The sequence below is a fragment of the Helianthus annuus genome, chromosome 14 (assembly GCF_002127325.2).
Source record: "Helianthus annuus cultivar XRQ/B chromosome 14, HanXRQr2.0-SUNRISE, whole genome shotgun sequence".
NCBI classification, from domain to species: Eukaryota; Viridiplantae; Streptophyta; class Magnoliopsida; order Asterales; family Asteraceae; genus Helianthus; species Helianthus annuus.
In genome coordinates, this window is record NC_035446.2 from 35,376,079 (window position 1) to 35,388,044 (window position 11,966).

Below are 11,966 nucleotides of genomic sequence, written 5' to 3' on the forward strand. Positions count from 1 at the left end.
ATGTTTATTATTAGTTGGTTTTGTTATATACATTCTATTAGTTGAAAATAAATATAATATATTAATAAACATGAATAACTGTTTTGTAATTGTGAACAACAACTATATCACAATCATATAAATTTCAATTTCTAGGTGATCGTAAATAGCCATTTACGGCAATAGTTCCAAGCCCAAACCACCCAGCCCAAACCCCACTCATGTTCTCGGTTCATTAAAAACCCAAACCGCCCACCCATGTTCCCTCTTTATGCATTGTACGTAAATAATACAAAACACACTAATTCATCAAAAACCCTACTTCCTCCCACCTGACTTGCGAACGGCAGATGACGCCCCCCCCTGTTCGAACAACCACACACCGGCGACCAGCGTCGTTTTCCGGTGACCCGAGAAGCAGACTAACGATGGCAGCAAAGGAGGAGCCGTCAAAACGGAAACCGGAGCCGAGGTGCGGATGTTGATGCACTCCGGTGGGAGGACGACAAGATGATGGCGCCGATGGCTGTGACGGCGACTGAAGTGATGGCACCGGCGACGACGCCATTCGATTCCAGCAGATTGACGGAAACAGCGACGGCAGCAAACACCTGTTCATCGCTCGGTCAGTTTGTACCTATATTTATTTGTTTTAGTTCTCTGTGATTTGAAACTCAATAATGAAAGGGTATTCTGAATGATAATAAGGGCTGTGATCGTAAGTTTTGTGATAAACTAAGTAAAAAATGATAAGTGGCCTGTGTAAATGGTCCGATTGTTTGAATATGTATGCGGGTTGAGAGCTGTAAGAATGCGGACCATGATTCTCTTACTATTTTGTGATTTCTTGACTATTGAACTAATATTGTTAACTGATTGTGAAAGTTAGGATTTAAAAAGGGTGGTTTAGGATGAGCACAAATATTGTTTGGATTTATATTGGGGGTATATATTTAGCAACATGTTTAATTTGGGATTATAAGAGTTGTTATGTTCATATAAAATTTACGTGTTTGCTTTAGTCTGTTTATGTAATTCGAGTTATTTCCTATCAGCCTAATTTTTACTTATAGTTGATCATTGTTTTAAATGTATTGTGGTATATTTTGTGTAAGTAACGAAGGATTGAATCCTGGCAAGTTAGTCTCTTGTTTATGTGATATTTAAAGTAATAGATTTGGTATATGAGAACTAGGGGTTGGTGTGATGATAACATTGTGAATGATTCAGTGTGGCATATTTTGTAAGAGACCAGGTTATGACAACCTTAACACACTATGGAATATGCGACAATAACTAGTATGAATTTACATGAGTTAAATTGGTGTTTTGTCTGATGAATTAAGTGTTGTCATACGCATGATTAGTCGCACACTCACCACCGTATCAATTAATCAGCATAGAGTACAACCATTATTGCATGACCGCACACTTGGTAGTGGGCCGCACACTCAACCTTGGGCCTTATTCCTTAATGGGCCGCACATTAATGTAAGCCCACGTTTTATTTGTTTAGCACTTATACAACACATTTGAGTGATGGCTAACTACGATGATAATAATGAATGTATATACATGATAGTATAACGTACAACGAGTGATATTTGTACACTACTTGGCAAATACGTGCTAGATACGTGTAGCTTATACGTGATTACATGTTTACTGTCCTAACGAGTGGTAACCATAATAGGGTGTGGTTGACCAACTTAGGACAAATGCTTTATCTACCGAGCAAACCAAGGTGAGTTCACACCCTTACTAAGGCATGGGATTCCCAAGGGCTTGGGAATGGGATTGATGGAATAAGATTGAATAGATTCGTACTGACACTAATACTAGCCTACCATACCACTGTCCTCGGTTGTGCAGGACACATACTTATGCTATTCACTGTCCTCGGTTGTGCAGGACACATACTTACAATCTACGTAGACTTATACTTACTACTATCCTCGGTTGTGAAGGATACGCACGTAAAACCTACGTGCATCTATACTTACTACTATCCTCGGTTGTGAAGGATACGCACGTAAAACCTACGTGCATTTATACTTACTACTATCCTCGGTTGTGAAGGATACGCACGAAAAACCTACGTGTACTTATACTCACTACTATCCTCGGTTGTGAAGGATACTTATGGTTACGAGTAGTCTAGTGGTTATATAACATGGGAATCCCCCACCAATAGAACGTACTAACGGCCCAGTAGAGCCACCTGTTACAAACGAACTTACTATTACACATTTACTTTCTATGAACTCGCTCAACTAGTTGTTGATCCTCTGTTACATGCCTTGCAGGTCGTTAGGTATATGGAGCTTGCACAGGGAGGAGCAGGTCGTTGTGGGCTTGGATCGTGATTGTTTCTTTAAACACTTATGACATTACATTATTAATTATGTTGGGTTTACTTACATGCTTCCGCTACTTAAACTAATGTTGGTTTTGAACATCAATCATGTCTTGTTGAATTATATTATCTACTTTTATTATTAAATGCTATGTTCGATATGATTGATGGCTTGATCCTGGTCAGTCACGCTCCCAAGCGGTGATACTCCGCGTGTGGATTTTGGGGGTGTGACAGATTGGTATCAGAGCCATTGGTTATAGAGAACTTGGTTTTAATATGGGAAAACGTTTTTATTAAAACCAGACTATAACCAGAACAGTGCTCTCAACGATCCACAACGACGCTTCGCTCCACGTGCAAGACTCGACATCCTAGGTAATAAGGTTTATGTTTATTGCCTACATGCTAGAATTGCATAGAACTTTGCTCGTAGTATGCTTACATTACTTTGCTCACTACTTGTTACTGCTTGAGAACACCTATATGCCTACACTTTTCTGTCATCGCACTACTCGCGAACCATTCATACTTACGCTACCTTTACTGTTCGATCATGTCTGGACGTGTTAACATGACTCAAGCCCAGTTGACGGCTCTCATTAACGAACAAGTTGCTGCGGCACTTGCAGCCGCACAAGCAGGAGGTATAACTTGCTATTCCAAACCTATCCTAGGATGTTAGATCCTACTCTCGTGACCCAACTCTCGCGCTTAACCTTGACCTATCTTTCTCGCGCAACGGGTCAGAACGCACAGCAACCTGTCTGCACATTCAAGAACTTCATGGACTGTCGTCCAAGCACATTCAGTGGCACAGAAGGAGCAGTGGGACTACTCCATTGGTTTGGGAAGCTCGAGTCGGTATTCGAGATGTGTGAATGCCCTGAGGCTCGCAGGGTCAAGTACGCCACTGGAAGGGATCGCGCTAATCTGGTGGAACGCGCAAGTACAGATACTAGGGTTGGCAGCTGCTAACGCCACCCCCTGGAACGAATTCAAGGAATGCATTAAAAGGGAATACTGCACGTGTGATGACATCCACAAGTTAGAAGTGGAGCCTTACCATTTGAAAATGACGGGGTCAGAAATTGAAGTTCATACGAAACGGCCGAACGAACTGGCCATCTTGTGTCCAACCATGGTGGACCCTCCAAGCAAGCGTATCGAATTGTACCTCAAGGGTCTAGCCTCGGAGATTCCGAGCCATGCGACATCGGTTAACCTCGACAATATCCAAGACATTCAGCGTCTTGCTCATCGCCTCACGGGTCAGGCAGTGGAACAGAACAGGCTGCCTAGTTGTATCAGCGCTATTACTACCGCTACCACTTCTGCTACTTCCGCTACTTCTAGTGACAACAAGCGGGAAAGGGATGGGTATTCCAGCAAGGGTTCAGCTACCGTTCGGTCTCAAGCACCGCAGCAGCGCAAGAATAGTGATCACCAGAGCCGAGTCAGCCAACTTCTGGTGGTCAGGGGTAGGGTGGATATTGGGGAATTCACCCAATGTGTAACTAATGCAACAGACACCACGGTGGTTAGTGCAACGAGGGACGTTGCCAGAGGTGTCTCAAGATGGGCCATGAAGCTAAGGATTCAGGAGCCCACGACCTGCAAATCGGAATCGCCAGCAGCAACAGCAAGCAGAAATCCTATGCAAAGAAAAGATTGTTCGCATTCCTCATTCTGGTCAAGAACCTCTCGAAGTTCAAAGCGACAAAAGTGGTGCTGTGGTTGGCATCACCTCTTTCTTGAAGGCTCAGAAATGTTTGCGAAAGGGCCACACCGCAATTTTGGCTCTCGTTATTGACGCATCAGCGAAAGAAAAGAAGTTGGAAGACCATTCAGTTGTACGCGACTTTCCTCAGGTGTTTCCTAAAGATTTACCTGGTCTATCGCCTCATCGTCAGGTCGAATTTCAAATCGAGCTCGCTCCAGGAGCAGCACCCATAGCTCGAGCACCGTATCGCTTAGCTCCACCAGAATCGGAAGAACTATCGACGCAGCTACAAGAAATCTTGGATAAGGGATTTATCCGACCTATCTCTTCGCCTTGGGGAGCTACAAGAACTCTTGGATACCAATTATCTGTGAAAAAGAAGGCTGACACCTTCAGGATGTGAAATTGATTACCGTAAACTGAACAAGGTCACAGTGAAGAACTGCTACCCTCTTCCTCGTATTGACGACTTATTCGACCAGTTGCAAGGGTCGAGTTACTACTCCAAGATTGATCTAAGGTCAGGTTACCATCAGCTGAGAGTCCGGGATGAGGACGTCTCCAAGACAGCATTCGGAACTCGCTACGGCCATTACGAGTTTCTGGTCATGCCATTCGGGCTTACGAGCGCGCCTGCAGTCTTCATGGATCTTATGAACAGGGTGTGCAAACCTTATCTTGACAAGTTCGTCATTGTCTTCATCGACGACATTCTGGTCTACTCTAAGAGTCAGGAGGAACACGAGCAGCACTTACGACTTATCTTGGAACTTCTTCGAAAGGAGCAACTGTAGGAAAAGTTTTCTAAATGCGACTTCTGGCTTCGTGAAGTCCACTTCTTAGGCCATGTGGTGAACAGGGATGGGATTCACGTCGATCCATCCAAGGTAGATTCGATCAGGAACTGGCCTGCACCGCGTACACCGACGGAAATACGCCAATTCTTGGGTTTGGCGGGATATTACAGGCGATTCATCAAAGACTTTTCGAAGATCGCACAGCTGCTTACTATGCTGACACAGAAAGGTGTCACCTACCGTTGGGGAGATTCCCAAGAGACTGCTTTTCAGTACCTAAAGGATAGGCTTTGCAGCGCACCTATTCTCTCATTGCCAGAGGGCACAGATGACTTCGTGGTTTATTGTGACGCATCGGTACAGGGTCTTGGTTACGTATTGATGCAACGGGATAAGGTTATTGCTTACGCTTCGCAGCAACTCAAGATTCATGAACGGAACTACACGACGCACGATTTAGAGCTGGGAGCTGTTGTTTTCGCGCTTAAGATATGGCGACACTACCTGTACGGTACCAGGTGCACGATTTATACCGATCACAGGAGTCTCGAGCATATTCTTAAGCAAAAGGATTTGAACATGCGTCAACAGAGATGGGTTGAACTACTGAACGACTACGAATGCGCCATCAAGTATCATCCAGGCAAGGCAAATGTTGTGGCCGACGCCCTCAGCCGAAAGGACAACCTACCTAAGCGCGTGCGAGCGCTACAGCTTACTATTCAGTCCAGTCTTCCTGCACAGATACGAGCTGCTCAGATAGAAGCATTGAAACCCGAAAACGTCATGGCTGAAGCCTTACGCGGCTCAAGGCAACGAATGGAACAAAAGGAAGACGGCGCCTACTATGTAACGGGGCGTATTTGGGTCCCAATTTATGGCGGTTTACGAGAGCTTGTGATGGACGAAGCACACAAGTCTCGCTACTCGGTACATCCAGGGTCGGATAAAATGTACCACGATCTCAAAACTACATATTGGTGGCCTGGTATGAAGGTTCACATCGCTACTTACGTCGGCAAGTGCTTGACCTGTGCAAGAGTCAAGGTTGAATATCAGAAACCAGCGGGTCTACTTCAACAACCCAGGATACCACAGTGGAAATGGGAAGAGATGTTCATGGATTTTGTTACAGGCCTACCCAGATCCCGGCGTGGGAATGACACTATATGGGTAATCGTGGATCGACTCACCAAGTCTGCACACTTCCTGGCGATAAAGGAAACGGATAAGTTCTCCACTCTCGCAGACATTTATCTTAAAGAAGTTGTTTCGAGGCACGGGGCGCCCACCTCCATCATTTCGGATCGGGATGCACGATTTACGTCAGAGCTATGGCAAGCGATGCATAAATCTTTCGGCTCACGTTTAGACATGAGCACGGCATATCATCCTCAGACGGATGGGCAGTCTGAGCGAACGATCCAGACTCTTGAAGACATGCTTCGGGCATGTGTTATCGATTTCGGCAACGGCTGGGAAAAACATCTCCCTTTGGTGGAGTTCTCTTACAATAACAGTTATCATACCAGCATACAGGCCGCTCCATTCGAGGCATGGTACGGGCGTAAATGCCGGTCACCTCTCTGTTGGGCAGAGGTGGGGGATAGTCAGATCACGGGTCCAGAGATTGTAGTGGACGCCACAGAAAAGATTGCACAGATACGACAACGCATGGCGGCAGCACGCGACCGTCAGAAAGCATACGCGGATAAGCGTAGGAAACCGTTGGAATTTCAGGTCGGGGACCGGGTTTTACTTAAAGTCTCACCCTGGAAGGGTGTGGTTCGATTTGGTAAACGAGGCAAACTCAATCCACGGTATGTTGGACCGTTTGAAATCACTGAAAGAATAGGCCCAGTGGCCTACAGACTGAACCTACCAGCTGAACTCGGTGCAGTTCACAATGTATTTCACGTGTCGAATCTGAAGAGGTGCCTGTCAGATGAGACCCTCATAATTCCTTTTAAGGAACTCGCTATCGACGAGCGGTTGCAGTTCGTCGAGGAGCCAGTTGAAATCACGGACCGGGATGTTAAGGTCCTCAAACACAAGAGAATCCCTCTTGTTCGAGTTCGTTGGAACTCCCGACGTGGCCCAGAGTTCACCTGGGAGCGCGAAGACCAGATGACTGAAAAGTACCCCAGTTATTCGAAAACCGTGCAACCACTACTGAGGTTGAAGCTACTACTACAGAATTTCGGGACGAAATTCCAAATCAACGGGGGGATGATGTGACACCCCAGGAAAAATCAGTAAACGATGCAACTCACCTAGCTTCCTCAGTAACCGCATGCTAAATTTCGGGACGAAATTTCTTTTAACTTGGGGATGATGTGACAACCCATAATCTCGTGGTATCACCTTTATAAATCAATTCGTATACTTATCTTATTTACGTAAATGCATGAACTTGTGTGACGAATTAATTATACGTACCTAATTAATTTTATACAAACGAATACTAGAAGCCAAATCCTTAATGTGTCGAACCGACTCGAACCGTCTGAACCAAAGTACATGTCTCGCTTGTTGACTAGACCCATTTGTATAACCCGAAACTTATGAGTCCCGAACCAGAGCATGATCATTATATGTTTATTATTAGTTGGTTTTGTTATATACATTCTATTAGTTGAAAATAAATATAATATATTAATAAACATGAATAACTGTTTTGTAATTGTGAACAACAACTATATCACAATCATATAAATTTCAATTTCTAGGTGATCGTAAATAGCCATTTACGGCAATAGTTCCAAGCCCAAACCACCCAGCCCAAACCCCACTCATGTTCTCGGTTCATTAAAAACCCAAACCGCCCACCCATGTTCCCTCTTTATGCATTGTACGTAAATAATACAAAACACACTAATTCATCAAAAACCCTACTTCCTCCCACCTGACTTGCGAACGGCAGATGACGCCCCCCCTGTTCGAACAACCACACACCGGCGACCAGCGTCGTTTTCCGGTGACCCGAGAAGCAGACTAACGATGGCAGCAAAGGAGGAGCCGTCAAAACGGAAACCGGAGCCGAGGTGCGGATGTTGATGCACTCCGGTGGGAGGACGACAAGATGATGGCGCCGATGGCTGTGACGGCGACTGAAGTGATGGCACCGGCGACGACGCCATTCGATTCCAGCAGATTGACAGAAACAGCGACGGCAGCAAACATCTGTTCATCGCTCGGTCAGTTTGTACCTATATTTATTTGTTTTAGTTCTCTGTGATTTGAAACTCAATAATGAAAGGGTATGTTGAATGATAATAAGGGCTGTGATCGTAAGTTTTGTGATGAACTAAGTAAAAAATGATAAGTGGCCTGTGTAAATGGTCTGATTGTTTGAATATGTATGCGGGTTTAGAGCTGTAAGAATGCAGACCATGATTCTCTTACTATTTTGTGATTTCTTGACTATTGAACTAATATTGTTAACTGATTGTGAAAGTTAGGATTTAAAAAGGGTGGTTTAGGATGAGCACAAATATTGTTTGGATTTATATTAGGGGTATATATTTAGCAACATGTTTAATTTGGGATTATAAGAGTTGTTATGTTCATATAAAATTTACGTGTTTGCTTTAGTCTGTTTATGTAATTCGAGTTATTTCCTATCAGCCTAATTTTTACTTATAGTTGATCATTGTTTTAAATGTATTGTGGTATATTTTGTGTAAGTAACGAAGGATTGAATCCTGGCAAGTTAGTCTCTTGTTTATGTGATATTAAAAGTAATAGATTTGGTATATGAGAACTAGGGGTTGGTGTGATGATAACATTGTGAATGATTCAGTGTGGCATATTTTGTAAGAGACCAGGTTATGACAACCTTAACACACTAAGGAATATGCGACAATAACTAGTATGAATTTACATGAGTTAAATTGGTGTTTTGTCTGATGAATTAAGTGTTGTCATACGCATGATTAGTCGCACACTCACCACCGTATCAATTAATCAGCATAGAGTACAACCATTATTGCATGACCGCACACTTGGTAGTGGGCCGCACACTCAACCTTGGGCCTTATTCCTTAATGGGCCGCACATTAATGTAAGCCCACGTTTTATTTGTTTAGCACTTATACAACACATTTGAGTGATGACTAACTACGATGATAATAATGAATGTATATACATGATAGTATAACGTACAACGAGTGATATTTGTACACTACTTGGCAAATACGTGCTAGATACGTGTAGCTTATACGTGATTACATGTTTACTGTCCTAACGAGTGGTAACCATAATAGGGTGTGGTTGACCAACTTAGGACAAATGCTTTATCTACCGAGCAAACCAAGGTGAGTTCACACCCTTACTAAGGCATGGGATTCCCAAGGGCTTGGGAATGGGATTGATGGAATAAGATTGAATAGATTCGTACTGACACTAATACTAGACTACCATACCACTGTCCTCGGTTGTGCAGGACACATACTTATGCTATTCACTGTCCTCGGTTGTGCAGGACACATACTTACAATCTACGTAGACTTATACTTACTACTATCCTCGGTTGTGAAGGATACGCACGTAAAACCTACGTGCATCTATACTTACTACTATCCTCGGTTGTGAAGGATACGCACGTAAAACCTACGTGCATTTATACTTACTACTATCCTCGGTTGTGAAGGATACGCACGAAAAACCTACGTGTACTTATACTCACTACTATCCTCGGTTGTGAAGGATACTTATGGTTACGAGTAGTCTAGTGGTTATATAACATGGGAAGCCCCCACCAATAGAACGTACTAACGGCCCAGTAGAGCCACCTGTTACAAACGAACTTACTATTACACATTTACTTTCTGTGAACTCGCTTAACTAGTTGTTGATCCTCTGTTACATGCCTTGCAGGTCGTTAGGTATATGGAGCTTGCACAGGGAGGAGCAGGTCGTTGTGGGCTTGGATCGTGATTGTTTCTTTAAACACTTATGACATTACATTATTAATTATGTTGGGTTTACTTACATGCTTCCGCTACTTAAACTAATGTTGGTTTTGAACATCAATCATGTCTTGTTGAATTATATTATCTACTTTTATTATTAAATGCTATGTTCGATATGATTGATGGCTTGATCCTGGTCAGTCACGCTCCCAAGCGGTGATACTCCGCGTGTGGATTTTGGGGGTGTGACATCTACGGACACTTCAAAACGAACTGTCGCACTGTCCCTCGCCAACAAGCTCAAGCTCAAGCTCCTCCTGCACTACCAGCTCCACTCCCCGCTCCTCAAGGTAACCAAGCAGCTCCTGCTCCCGCTGCTCGTGCACGAGCCTGCTTCGCATGTGGTGACCTTAACCACTTCGCTAATGTCTGCCCGAACCGTTTGGTGAAACAAGAGCCGTAGAACCACCGCAGCAACAACATTAGCAGCAGGAGCAACAACCACCGCAACAAGCAGCCCGCGGTAGAACTTTCAACATCAATATCCACCAGGCTCAAACTGACAACAACGTTGTCAATGGTACGTTTCTTGTCAACGGTATTTATGCTTCATGTTTATTTGATACTGGAGCCGATAACTATTTTGTGTCGTTTGAATTCGAAAAGCTCCTAAACCGTAAACGCGCTAACCTCCCAACGACGTTCGACGTAGAAATTGCCACCGGAAGAAACGTCACCGTTAGTTCTGTTCTCCGTGATTGTACTCTTGAACTCAATAATCACGTCTTACCGATCGATCTTATCCCGATGCAACTTGGTAGCTTTGATATCATAGTAGGCATGGATTTTCTTCGCGAAAATCGTGCTGAAGTCGTTTGTTTCGAAAAGATGATTCGTTTCTCTCTTGCTAATGGCGACCAACTCTGTCATGCATTCAAGCGAGCGAGTATCTCCGAAAGGAATACAAGGCTTTCTTGGCGCACATCGTAGTAGCAGAGAAGGAAAAGAAGCCGATGGAAAAGGTACTTGTGGTTCGTGATTTTCCTGTTGTCTTTCCTGACGATTTACCTGGTCCACCCCGAGTCGTGATATTGATTTTCGTATCGACCTCATTCCTGGAGCTAACCCTATCGCTAAAGCCCCTTATCGCCTCGCTCCGATCGAAATGCGAGAACTCTCGAGTCAACTCCAGGAATTACTTGATAAAGGCTTCATACGCCCTGGCACATCTCCATGGGGCGCACCTATCCTTTTCGTGAAAAAGAAGGATGGATCGTTCCAAATGTGCATCGATTATAGGGAACTCAATAAGCTTACTATCAAGAATCGCTATCCCTTACCCAGAATCGATGATTTGTTTGATCAATTGCAAGGCGCTACGTGTTTTTCTATGATCGATTTACGCTCTGGTTATCATCAGCTACGAATTCAGGAGGAAGATATCCCTAAAACCGCTTTTCGTACTCATTACGGCCATTATGAATTCGTCGTTATGCCCTTTGGTCTTACCAACGCACCCGCGGTTTTCATGGATTTGATGAATCGCGTGTGTAAACCCTTTCTCGACCACTTCGTCATCGTGTTTACGGATGATATCCTAATCTATTCGAAGTCGAAAGCCGAACAGGCGCAACATCTCCATTTGGTACTCGAGCTTCTCCAAGGGAATCGCCTCTACGCCAAGTTCTCCAAGTGTGAATTTTGGCTTGAGGAGGTTCAATTCCTCGGTCACATCGTCAATAGTCAAGGTATTCACGTCGACCCCGCGAAGATAGAAACACATAAGAGTTGGATTACACCAAAAACCCCATCCGAAGTTCGTTCTTTTCTTGGATTGGCGGGTTATTACCGTCGATTTATCGCTGATTTCTCTAAAATTACCGTTCCTCTCACCTCTCTGACGCATAAAGACAAGACTTTTGTTTGGGGAACCGAACAAGAAGAAGCCTTTCAACCCTCAAGCGTATGCTTTGCGACGGTCCCGTACTCGTGCTACCCGATGGAAACGACAACTTTGTAGTCTATTGCGATGCCTCTAACCTAGTTCTCGGCTGTGTCCTCATGCAACGGGACAAGGTTATCGCGTACGCCTCTCGTCAGCTCAAGGTCCATGAGAAAAACTACACAACCCACGATCTCGAACTAGGTGCAGTTTTTTGCGTTAAAGATTTGGCGACACTACCTGTTTGGTACTAAGT